At 39.5% G+C, this 13,424-nt stretch overlaps 1 protein-coding gene across 5 annotated transcripts in view; it reads left to right on the top strand.

Annotated features, from left to right (window-relative positions):
- Positions 1 to 13,424, top strand: part of THSD7B (thrombospondin type 1 domain containing 7B) — a 309,626-nt gene that overhangs the window by 92,797 nt on the left and 203,405 nt on the right. The window lies entirely within an intron of this gene.

Here is a 13,424-nt window from a genome sequence, read left to right as displayed (position 1 = left end):
TGTTGTTGCTGCTGTGCTCCATTTATCTATAGACTTGATGCTGAGTTAATATTTTAATGTAGCTTGTATAAGCAGTTTCATTATAATTGCATGATTTTGGAGTTTTTTTAGGGTGACCGTAAAAAGGTGTTTTCAAGCTTCGCCAAAGTTTCGATGGGGAAAATCTGTTTGCCCATAAACAATGAATGTAAAAAGCCCTACAGAGTTGTTATGGGTGAGTTTATTCACATATGAAACTTGAGAAGGGCTTTAGTGCAGCCTTAATCTAAGGAAGAGTTCATAAAATGTTCAGATTAGTTGATATTTAAAAAAAAAATAAGTTAGTTTCCATAATAAGTGTCTTTGACATGCATAGTGTTCTTCAGCTATTACATGTGAAATGAAATAAATTATTTGAAAAGATTAAGGTCTGTTACAATACCCAAGACTCTGAACTTTTACAGTCAGAAAGCTGTAGTGACTTGTTTTTCCAAGGCATTGCAGTACCTAATAATTGTGAAGAATCTTTTTACGAGGGCTGATGCAAAACATCCTTATTTCTACTTACACAAATGTCTGAGGCTGATTTATTCCTGAGACTCAGTATTTGAATATGCTGCATTACAGCAGGCACTTGTGTGTTCCCAGCATTCTGGCAGAGTCTCTGCTCAGGCTGGACTGTCTTGTTTCATTGCAGTCCTGTCAGGACTTGGGGCTGCAGTGGCAGGAATGAAAATACCCAGATCTGTGCGGACTAAGAAGGAGAGTCCATCTCTAATAGGAGTCAAAGTGTCATAAGGAAAACTTTTCTCCCCTTATTCTTGGGCAAGGAGGAAGAGATAAGTATATCCAGTTAATTAATGTTAGTGTAACTGAAACCCTGAGAGGGCAATCATTATTAGTCCAGATTTAATCATTACAGAGAAGAAGAGTAATGCAGTTCAAGTTGTTACACACACACAAACCCCACCTTGTACACCTTTCCTGGTGTTAATGTCACCTTGCTCCCATGTGTCCTAAGCTGGGGGTTTTGTTCTGGGATGGTGGATTGTCAGCATCTGGAGTCTTTTCCCGGGAGGAATCTGATGTTCATGTTGATGGTTTCTTTTTCCTCTCTGTAGGATTCACGAGGGGTTGTTTCCCCCCAGTTTTACACCCCCCTCTTTCTTTATTGGTCCATGTTACCGTGTTAATTTTTATTTTACCCCCTCAGTCATTTCCAGGTGTCCGTTTCCCTGACTGACCACTGGTGAGATTTCAGTAGCATTGAGGTCTTCAGTGCCAGCCTGCATCCCACCAGGTGTCATTCCCTGCTTCTACTCCTCTACACTGTTTGTATTCAGGTGCTGGAGAGGCCACCTGAGGTGATGATGTGCAAGGTGGGCGATGCACAGGTACAGAGGAACTGATCAGGAGGGTGGGAATCAGGAGCCTTGACCACAGGGAGTGGGTTGGTCCACAGGATGATGGAGTTTAAGATCCTGAGGGAGGTGAGGAGGGAATGTGGGTTGGAGCTCCTTCCCTGGTCTTGGGAGCATGGATTTTAATTTCTTCAGGGAACTAGGATCCTGAGGGATTCCTGTGGGAACTAGCTTCCCACAGGAAGCTGTCCTGAAGGACCAAGAAGATACAGGATTATGTAGAAGTCCATACACTATTTTATTCTCTTGTTTTACTGCAAAGTTTGATGTGAGGCTGTCTGGACACATGGTGGGAAGCTTCTGCTTTCATAGTCCGGTGGACACTGATGGCATGTGGAAATAAAAAAGGCTGTGGTGTGGATGTGGTGTGTGATCACACATCCGTCATTATCAGAGCAAAATTCTTTGGGCAGCAACTACTGTAATCAGACAAATTTAGATAAATGGAAACATTGACTGAGTAATCGTTAATAATGTATTTTTGCATGTGTAAAAAGGAATGTGGAAAAGTATTTAGTTGCTTAGTTTTGCCTGTCAAGATTGTTTTATTGGTTTAAGTTAGAATATGTAGGAGAATGGGAATATGGTGCAGTGAAGTGGTTTGAGAAGAGTGATGGAACAACAGACATAACTGGACTTTATAACTAGAAGAACTTAGAACAATACAGCCTACGTTACCCTGTAGTGACTAAGGTCCTGAAGGTATTTTCCTCTCCTTTATTCTTAAGATAGTAAAGTAGAAACAGTTTAAATTTAGCAAACAGGTTTTAGTGTAAGAAAGGAGTTTTAGAAATCACGTCCTGGGAACAGTAAATATTGTTTGAACAAATTTCTTTTTTGTTTTAAAAAGACCTGAAGTCTGTCCAGATTCTTTCTGCTTATGCTTTTTGGAAGCCACTTTCTGTATCTGCAGCAGTATCAAGATTAGATGTAAACTGAAAATCTTTCTGCATCATCTGAGAAGGAATACAAGTCATTTAAGGTTAATTTTCAAAGATGATGAATATCTTGAATTTCTAAACTTCAGATAGGAAAGACTGTAAATGTTTTAAACATGTAATGAATATGGATTGCATTTTCTTAGCTCCCTTTTTTTCATTGATTTTTGCCATTTGACCAGTCATTTCTCTTTTTGTATGTAAAATATATGGCTTACTGTTAAAAGGATCTCAAATCAGATTGGCTTTATTTACTTCAGAATATTCTGAGTAAAGTTTATTGTGGCAATCATAAGAAAGGAACAGACATTTATAATAGAAGAGTGTTTCCAAGTGGCTTGATTGAATTAAAGAATGCCCAGTGGAATTAAAACTCAATTAAGAGCAGTTACGTCAGTGTCCTTAGAGGAAAAGCCAATTTTTCTTATTCCACAGAACCACCAGTCTGGTATTTCTACAGCTGAGTGTTGTCAGCCATTGAGGGTGTAGACAGATTTCCTAATGCTGGAGTTGGTGGGTGCTTACACCAACTTTGCTGTGAACTTTGTAGTTCTTTAAACCTGGGGAGAAGACCAGGAGGTGGATTTCCTTCTGGCAGAGGCCACGTATCCCACTCCATTTCTCAAGAAAGTTCTTTCTGTTGCAGTTCATTGTTTTCTTCTGGTGATACTGAGTCTCCATGTACTGGTTAATGAACCAGCTGGGACATGTTAATGAGCTGGTTTGTATGGAAACAGCTTACTCAAATAAAAGCAGCAAAATTAAAAGCCATTTGAGCTCTGTGGTTCAGGGTTATTAGCTAAGTGTTTTCATTGCCCTGTTCCCCAAAATCACTCCTCATTCTGTCTGTCTGGCCTACTGTCAGGGGTTTTGGAGTAATTGGATTACCAGGTTTCAGTGTTCTGTCCATTTCCTGTCATCATCTACTCTTCCGAAGTATCCACGTTCTCCATCATGACCTCCAAGGCACTGGAAGTGTCTCCTGTGGGAAGGGTTAGGAGCTGGCTCCAGTGCACTCATGGCATGGCACATACATTTCTGTTGTGTTGGGCTCAGCCTGAGCATCAGAACACTGATTGACTCCAAAATGGGAGCAAAGTGGGATCATCAGAATACAAATATCTCATAACATGTATATGTATGTCTGTGCATGTGAGTATGAATATATTTGACATCAGTTATGCAAGTTATGCACATTCACACATATATTCTTTTCCTTTTATTAAATAATTTATGATTTTTCTTAATTGGATGTGCCTTAAAATAGGAAGGAGAAAGGGATATTTGTCTTGGCTTATCTTTTCTCCCATGCAGCCATTGCTGAGCTTGAGCAGGTGTTGGAAGGTTCCTTTGATAGGATCTCCTTTCAGTAACAGCCGTCAGGACCTTGGGCTCATCCTCTCCTTTGATTAAACGCTGGGGCAGCAGCATCTTCTGTCAGTATTTAGTAAGTTGAGGGATTTCAGGTGCTATCATGATGAACCTAAATATGACCTAAATTGAACTGAAAGCAGCTTGAGGCAGGAATGGCTTTTTATCTTCTCGAATCGTGTTTGAAGTTGTGATCGTTCTTTGAGGCATATTTAAATTAATAACCAGTGCATTTTCTTGACAACACTGGTAGAGATAATGTGTGATTTCCATTATTCTGGCCTGGTTTTCCATCATTTTGCAGTTACAGTGAGGGTGATAAATGAACATTGCCAAGAAATTATATTTTAAAACATTAGTTTTGCCATGTGGTGACACAGTGGTCCAAAGATGATTAGCAGGCTGATGTTTAATTTAAAACTATCTAAAAATTTGTACTTGACCTCTTTATATCAAGGTGAACTTCAGGCAGGCTTAGTTTATGCAGGTTTCCCAGGCAGTCATGACATTAGTGTAAGTGCTAGATTTATTTTGCAGGCTAAATGATCATTTTATATATTCATTAGAACCACTCGGGATACAAAAGAGAACTCTTTGCAGTTGAATTTTCATGCAAATATCTTTATTTGTAGTGCAAAACATTAGAAAAGATAGGTACTCTTGTGCAAATTACTAGCACTGTTTATAAATATCTCTGCAATTGAAAGCAGCAGAAGTGCCAGATGTGTAATTACATTAGCACAGATATTCTACAGAAAGCTGCTTCTGTGAAACAGAAACAAGCTTAATGTGAAAATCTTTGCTTTTGAGAGCAAGCATGCTATGCACATCATTAACCTGTTAATTAAATCTATTAAGGGCTGCATTTTCTGAGCCCTTGTTAAATGATTAGTTATGTATAAGAACGTTTGTTTCTAAAAAACCTTCAGTTGCAAAGTGTGGGCTGACGTTTGAAAGCAGATGCTTATGTTTGGATGTCAAATTGTGTGCAGCATATGTGCATCTGTAACTGATACTTTTCCATGTCACCATCCTTTTACTTCAAAAAATCAGAGTATGATGTCTTTTATGGCAACAGTGACCAGATTTCCAAGTTCAAAATTGTTCATCTCTGCTCAGCAAACAGCCCCAGCAGAAAACCTGAATGCTGCCTGCCACATCTCTTAGTGGTTTTTGAAAGAAACATGGGGCTGTGCTTGCAAAGCCATTCTCAGGATAGATATTCTCAGCTGTTTCAACATCTAAAAGGAGGTGGTTTTATCCCTTGTGCTGAAGCTTGTGAAAATACAAGTAAAGGTGCACGTCTGTTAGGATTTCAGTGATAGCTGAAGACTATTCCGAAATATGTAACCACTATAAATTCAGAATAACGTGAGCAAAACACAAAGGTAGTGAAGATCTACCAGTCTGGTAAGACTGACCTCTGAGTAATTTTAGGGTGCAGTTTGATGTTTGAACACTTCCATCTTGAAATTACTGGAACTGACGTTCTACTTTCAGCTTTCTTTATTTCAGCAGAGTAAGTATTGAAAAAAGCAACCCAAACCCTGCCCCTTCCCTTGAACGTGCCTGTTCCCACCCCGGATGGTGGGTTGGCACTGCCCACTGCAGGACTGGCAGTGCTTGGGCTCCAGTGAAGGGACTGACAGAGATTTATTGCCAAAACCAAGGTATCCTCTTCTCTGTTCATCCTTAGAGCGCTGCTGGCTTTTGCTCCGCAGAATCTAACACAGCTGAAATAGAAAAAAACAAAATTGAAAAGTAAAACTAGTAGGAAATTGCTTTTAATGTTGTAATGCTTTATTGCCCTGGTTTTGGGTTGTGTTGCTCTTGTCTGGGAGGTGGGTTTGAAGAGAAGCACGGCTGCTCTGGATGGGATGTTGCTGAGTACCATGTCCTGTTCTCCAGCACCTAAATATGTCTAACTTAAAAGATAATAAAATAAATTCAAAAGCACCATGGGGTAATACAACCTCCTCGTAAGATCCTTGGATCTCAGTCTGGCCTGATGTTCAGGTCTTAATTTGACCATATTTTGCTTTCACTTACCTGCATGTGCAGTCGTTTGGAACGATGCCTGGCAAAATCTGCCTCCAGATGGGATGGAGATTTTTCTTTCTTCACATACTCATGCAGATATGATGTGCTTACTTATATTTTGTAATTCTTGGCACAAGGTACCCAGGATTTTTCTTATCTTAACACCTGCAAGCCTGAACGAGGTAATGTGATCATGTTCCCTGAGTGCAAACTAAAGTATTTCAGTTATTCCGTTCTTCTGGACCTCACAGTCAGGAGGCAAAATTCATGATGTGATTGGAGTTTGTTTCAATTAGAACATTAATGTCTTTCCTTTTGCATTAATTATTTTATTTCCCCTCATCCAAATTGAATTTTTGTGAATTGGATTTAGCTTTTTTCTTTTTGTTGGTTGGTGTTTTGCTGTTGTTATTGGTTTTTTTGTGGTTTTTTTTCTGTTTGTTTGGTTTTTTGTTTTTGTTTTTGTTTTGTTTTGTTTTGTAAGTCCTACATGCCTGTCCTTCTTCCTTGAAGTGTAAATCACTTGCATGTTAAAGCCCTTAATCCTGAGTACATTGTCTGGAAATCTAACCTCTTTGGCCCTCTTGGATTGATGAGCCACTGCTCGTTCCTCAGCCACTCCTCCTGTCAGCAGCAGGTGCTCCCAGTGTCTGCGAGAGGAGCAGATTGATTTACTGCTGGAGAACACTTATCAGTCCAAATTTTGGCATTGCTGCTCGTATGGTTTATTCCTCCACAGCTATTTACAAACAATGCACTGAATTATGCTTTTCCAAAACACTTTCCCCCTAGAATATGGAGTAGAGCATCTAGAGCAAATGGGAATTTAATTATAAATAATTGAAAGGGAGATAATTAAAAATGGACTGTAAATAAAGGGAAAATGTCCAGTAAAAGCAGTTCATAGAGTTCTACAATAACCTCTGTCCAGTTTTTATAAAATTGATTGTGCACAAATTTAAAAATAGTACTTTTCACATGAATTAATTATGCTGTTGCCAGGGAATTGTTATCATAGGTGTTCTCCATCTTTGCAGAAATATTAATTAGCAGCAGTAGGGCACCATGGGACTCCTGCCCATTGTATAGCTCTTCTATAGTGCTTATTAAGAATAATGAGTGGCTGGCCCATACAGTTGAGAAGGTATTTGTCCAGAAGTATGTGGTGTCTGTATTTTACCCGTCTGCCTTTTCTGCTCCAAGAGCTTTGGAGAGCCCCACTTCTGCTCCAGAGCAAGGGAGAGGGTCTGCCCCAGCTGGGGCTCACCAGAGGTGGAGAACCTCCAAGGTAACAGGATATCTGTAGGTGTGGGCACATCAGCTCTGCAGGAGGCTGAGGGACAGGGAATGCAATTCCACTGTTTAGCCCCAGCCAGACTTAGTGTGCAACTCTGGGTTCCGATTCCTTTACCATGGCATATTGATTGCTGTAGTAGCTGAAAACATATGTTGGCTTCTGGGCTGTTGTGAGTTATAAAATATGTAAGCTGGGAATGGTTTGAAGCTGAGCAGAAAAATTATAGTTCTCCCTTAAAATGATGTCTGGAGGGGGATGCACCTATTTCTGTGATTATGTGCATGGGAAGTAAATTTGGATACTTCAGAAAGGTTTTGCAGATTGCCGTATTATTTCACAACTTTTTCTCTGAAACAATTTGTTTATTTTACTATTATTTCAATGAACAAACATAATTTAAGCTTCACGAAAGAGTAAGAAAATTAGAAACTGCAGTTGTCATGGTTTGGAAGAAGCATTGGGCTCTATCTTCGGTGTTTGCCAGGTAATGAATTATTGCAGAACTAAAATAAGAATTCTCTTTGTGTCTTGGAGCTGGAATAGCAAGCAGATGTTGAACCACTGCCAGTGCTTCCCCCCAGCTGTCCCACCCAGGGCCTGTCTCGGAGCAGCGAACCTTTGACAGCGAGTTTCCTGCTGTGATTCCCTTAGGAGTCCTTTAGTGCCAATCTTCTCTGTCATCACTGAGTCTTCACCGTGAGGGTGGTGAGGCCCTGGCACAGGTTGCCCAGAGAACCTGTGGCTGCCCCATTCCTGGAAGTGTTGCAGGCCAGGTTGGGATGGGGCTTGGAGCAACCTGGTTTAGTGGAAGATGTCCCTGCCCACAGCAGGGGCTTGGACTAGATGGTGTTTCTGGTCCCTTCCGACTCAAACCATTCCATGATTGTCTGATCTTGATGTTGTTTGATGAAGTTTGTTGTGGATGAGGCTCTCTCTTACAGAGCTGAGTGTATTCCAGCTGGACTGTCAGCAGAACATGGACCTGGGTGAAACCTGGGCTTTGCATGCTGGAAAAATATCTTGGAGTGACTGCCTGTGTGAAGGACAACGGGGGGAAGCCAGAATATGGAAAAACAGAAAAAGCCCTTTGCAAGGCTTGCTGGTGTTAATGCAGAAGGTTTAAGGACTTCTGAATCTCCCAGTTCCTGGAGGAAAATAAGAAATAACCCCATTCACAAATATCTCAAGTTTCCTTCTGCTTCCTTGCAAATGTCAGCGTAGACCTCCTCGACTTCTTGCTTGACTGTGCATGAAGGGATTTGAGCTTTTCTGTGGGCCTGGGAGAAGGTTTAAGTATAATTAGAGAGGAGGCTGGGGATCAGAAGAAGGTGTTGCTGAGATGAGTGTCCAGCAATGCCCGTGTTTTTCCCCTGGTCCCCACTGGTAAACTGGTGCTTTGTGTTATAGGAGATGCTGCATAACCTGTGTTGTGTTGATTCTGGGAAATAACAGTTTCTGTTGGGGATTATAAGGCCCAAAGTCAGGGTGGAGTGAATGAAGAAACATTTTTTTTTCTCTTAAGGTGATGTTTACAAACCACTCATAAAGGCTGTTATGTTTTAGAAGGAATTGGTTTTCATAGCTGTTTGGAATTTTGAAAAGACCAGAGTTTGATTATAGCTATCTATAATCCAGTATTGAGGTGTTTTTAATCTCATATGCATTACTTATAGTTTACTCATGATTGTAATCTGCTAGACAGATAAATAGACAACATCTATTTATTCTTTTTGTTTCTATAGAATACATAAGTCTAGATAGATTATGGACTCCTCTCCTAACACCTGCTGCTATCAAGGCAAGAGATCTGTTCTCACAAACCCTCAAAATGTGTTGGATGTGTGTTACAGAAATGTTTTGGAATGTGTGGGGTTTTTCTGGTTTTTTTTCTGTTTTTTAACTGAGAGTTGAAAGAAAAGAATATTTTTCCCTGGGCTGTCTCCAGGGTGTGGGCACATGATTGAGTAGCTCAGCTAATGCCGTTTACATTAGTGCTTAATATTGGGAAGTCCTGCCTTCCAGTGCCAAGGGGTTAGTAAATCACTGCATTTTCATAAACAGCACTGCTCATTACATTCTGCTGCAGAATGTCTTTCTTGCTGAAGTGTGTCTTGAGTGTTACAGCATGTGGATAATAAGGGAAAAACCTGAAATGTAAAATTGGAACAAACTGCTGCATGGCTTTAAGTCACTAAACTTCACATTTATTCAGATCTAAAATAAGATGAATACTAAGCTGCTGAATTGCTCATTTGTGTAGGTCATGAAAGTTTAAAAAAGTGCTGCAAGTATTTAAAATTAATCCCAGGAATCAGAGGAATTTTATATGCCCTGTGTGACACACTGCAAATAGAACAATAGTCTTTTGTATAGAATCTTTCATACAGATTATAGTACAAAGTGATTTAATAAATTGCTGTTAATAATAAATAGAAAAATAATTGAGACAGTTAAGTATAGGCAAGGAAAAAAAGCCGTGTTTTGGCTGAGATGTGGCAGTAGATGAAGGGCAAGAAGACAGGAGGGAGTGGGCAGTTCTGCCAACTACAGCAACACAACATTACTTTGTAATATAAAATACTGAGACATATCAGATCTGATGTCCTAGACTCTGTACAGACCTGGTCCCAAAGATTTCAGCCTGCAAAAAAAGATTTGACTGTAAGATCTTTGCCTGAATCTTTTGAGTTATTTTTCTTGGTATAATATTGAATGTCTTTGAATTGTGTTCTTTAAGAGTTTGGTTCATAATAAAGAAATGTGTGTCCAAGTCTCATAAAACATGCATAATTCTCATAAAATTACATTAAAATTAGATAAATCTCATTAAAAACTTCTCATAAAACAACATATTATTCTGAGGAAACATACTCAGTGGAACTTATTTTTTGCCTTCATTACTAATAATCAAAATTAATTAGGTGTAGTGCCATCAGGAATAAAGCTCCCTTGTTCTCTGAGTCAGTTGTTAAAGCTGCGTTGGAGCTTTGCATTTCCCATGACCATGCTCTGGTGGAAGGATGCTGGAATGACATCCAGAGGGGTTATATGATGTTTCAAGCAGAAATATTCAATTAAAGTGGACACTGCAGTGATCTCGTGGAGTTACATCACATCTGGTGGAGTTACTCCTCGGTCAGGGATTAGTGAAGTTGTGCGTCTCTGTTAATGATGTATAAGAATTAGGAGGTTCTGTTTAAAAACAAAGCTGTTAAGGTCTACAGCAATTGCTCCTAAATTTGATACTTAAACTGGAAGAGAAGGTAAAAATGGGTAGAAAATAGGACTATTCCAGTGTTTGTCCATTAATTCTTTCAGTGTCCCTTCACTGTTTTATGTATCAAATGTGAACATATCTATTACCTGATATAAATTGCTAACACAATATTCTATTTTACTGATTGCTGATCTCATCCTAAGTTTGAAAATCAGTACATAGCATCAGGGACAGAATCATTGTGGAAGATGCTGACTCTTGAATGAATTCCCCAACGGTGGAATCGTTAGGATTAAACTAAATGTCACAATAACCGGAGCATAATTAGTCTGGCAAGCCTTATTAAGCAATAACATACTTACTAAGCAGATCTTATTGGGATTCCTCATCTAATTTTGATGTTTAGTGGTGTTTTATTTTGTCTGTAAGATGTAATTATTGTCTGTATACCCTGCCTGCCTTATGTGTGTGTGACCTGTGGCAGAGAGCAGATGTCACTGCATCTTTTCACACATAATTATGGTGTAGGTAGGTCTTGCAGGGAGGAAAAGCAGATCAGTGTGCAGTGCATCAAATAAACTACAAGTGCTGTGTTATTGCATGTTTTGAAAGGGATTAGAGGAGCTGTGTGGGATGATAGTACAGTACTCCTTCTGGCTGATAAAGGATGGCAAACAGAACAATGTGTAGTTTTTCTTTAATAGATTTATTGTCTTGATTTATTAATCCCTTTCATGTCTTTACTTGTAGTGTTATAGATGTTCTGTAAGAAACAGTAGGACGTCTTTGTTCTCGGTTTTCTGTATACAAAGACACCCCGCTGTCTGTTACAATTTTTGTGCAAGCCAAGCAAGTTTTGTTCAACTTCTCGTTTTTGGAAATGGCGATTTGGTTGAACTCCTCTTTGGTTTGGTTGACTAATGGATTTATTTGTGCTGTTGCATGTCCCTTGGTACTTTGCAGATCTCAGTGGTATTTATTAAGGAAAAGCTTTTTTTGGCATCCTGTTGGACAAGGCCTTCCTTCATTTAGATGCTCCTTCACAGAATAATTCGGGTCAGAAAGAACCATGGGAGGTCGCCTGGTTGAACCTCCTGCACAGAGCAGGCTCAGCATCGAATTCACACCAGGCTTTGTTCAGTCAGATCTTGAAAACCTCCACTGATGAGATTCTACTGTCCCTTGGGGCAGCCTCTTCCCAGGGTTACCCTCACAGAGATGAAGTTTTTTCTTACATCCAGCTTCCAGTCTCCCTGTTTCCATGTACATCCACAGCCTCTTTCTCCCATCTTTGTCCTGCTGTGATGAGTTCAAACACCCATCCAGTATCTGATTAGGTTACAAAAGATAGGAGACAGATGATCTATCCTTTATCTTCATCTTTTTGTACTTTCTACAGACAGATCACTGTGAAATTTATTTCATTTTATTTAGTTTCTGCTTAAATTACCAGTGGCCTGCCATTTGAGATGGGGAGTTGTAAAACATGTTTCTGAAGTTCAAGCTTTTGATGCCTAAATTCCAGTGGGTTTTTAATGTAGTTAATATTATTATTCGCATTGTGCTGAGATGTTTCTTTTAATTGACTCAGATTTATTTGGGGAAAAGTGTAAATTTAACATGACCCTTCTAAAAAGAATTAAATTCTAATTACAAAGCAGGCTATTGACTAGGAAGTATTTACATCCTTCCCCTCATTTAACTACTAAACGGGATATTTAACTAAGCAGTGAAAGATTGTGGATAAGTTTACTGCCACGTCCTGAAGAGATCGTCAGGAAGTGAAAAAATCTATACTAATGGGTTTTTCATCTGATTTTTAACCTTATTTTTCATGCTTCTTTTTTTTTGCTATGCCAAGAGCAGGCTCTGTTTTTAGCATGTTTGCCAGAGAATAATTGCAAATTGTAATATTCCTAACGACAGTGTAATTACTTACAAGCCCTTGCTTACTTTTTTTTTTTTTGGTAATTTTTCATTCTAAATTCACATCTGACATCAAATAATGGCCACTTCTTGCTTCTGGCTTCTGCTGCTTGTCTCTCTATCCTGTTAATGTGAGGGGTGGTAAATCTGCAGCTGTTCCATAGAGTAGTTCATGAGCAGCACCCAGAAATGTATAAAAACTACCAAAGAGACCCGTTCTGTGCAGTAGGGAAAGAGCAGTGGTGGGTTTGATGAGTGAGATTTGGCCAGTCCTCTGCTACAGCTGCCTTGTATTACTCCATCTGGGGGTTTAATGCTATTTTTAATGCAATTTTCTATCCTAAGAAATAGGTAGTAAATCCTTGATTGGTGTAATGTGTTTCAAGGTCCTATTGATGAGCAAAATACTGTTCTGAAGTGAAACAACATATTTTTGAATTTTTGCTTTAAAAACAAACTGGTGAAAACCATGCTCATAATACAATTAGGTCGCGATGCTTAATCTTTGTGGTAGTTGCTTTTCTCTGCTAATAGAAAGCCACCTACTACTCGAGGTTTGAATTTTGACTATTATTTTTAGGAGATGACATTTTATACATAATCTGATGTCTGGTTTTGAATCTTGGTGACGTTAGAATAAGAATATTCTGTTAGATCAAGGTGAAGAATCAAGGACGAACGTTTAAATCATCAATGGACCTTTTCCTGTAACTGAACTTCAAAAGCATATTTAAAGATTAATTTTTTTTTAAATATTCAGTTCTTAAGCACATCAGATTCTGTTGAAAGCCTATCCTTAGTGTAGGACAGCTTGTAAGAGCACGCTAGGGTGTGATGCTCCCTTTTCCCATTCAAGATATGTGTCACAGCTGAGTCCTTAGCTTGGGCTGATGGCTTTTGGTGTGAAACGGAGGCATAAAAGGGACAAAGACTTTTTTCACGTATCCTAAAGGACTCAGCAAAAGCTGGATCTGTCTAAACCCTGAGGGATCTGCAAACCCCTCTTGCCTCAACCTGTCCACCAAATCAGAAGGTGCCTGACTGAGGGCAGAGCTGCAGCCCTGGCCCGGAGGATGGGGCAGGAGGAGCTGCTGCAGGAGGGACATGGCAAGAGTGTGGGATCTGTTGGAGGAGAAGCTGAGCTATATCCAGTTCCTATTTGCTTTTCCTCCTTTCTTAACAACGAAAAAGAGATCAGGCATTTTTATTTATTTATTTTCATTTTTCATTACACA

The sequence above is a fragment of the Neopelma chrysocephalum genome, unplaced genomic scaffold, assembly GCF_003984885.1.
Source record: "Neopelma chrysocephalum unplaced genomic scaffold, ASM398488v2 Primary Assembly neopelma1_103b, whole genome shotgun sequence".
Lineage (NCBI taxonomy): Eukaryota > Metazoa > Chordata > Aves > Passeriformes > Pipridae > Neopelma > Neopelma chrysocephalum.
This window is presented reverse-complemented; position numbering and strand designations above follow the sequence as displayed.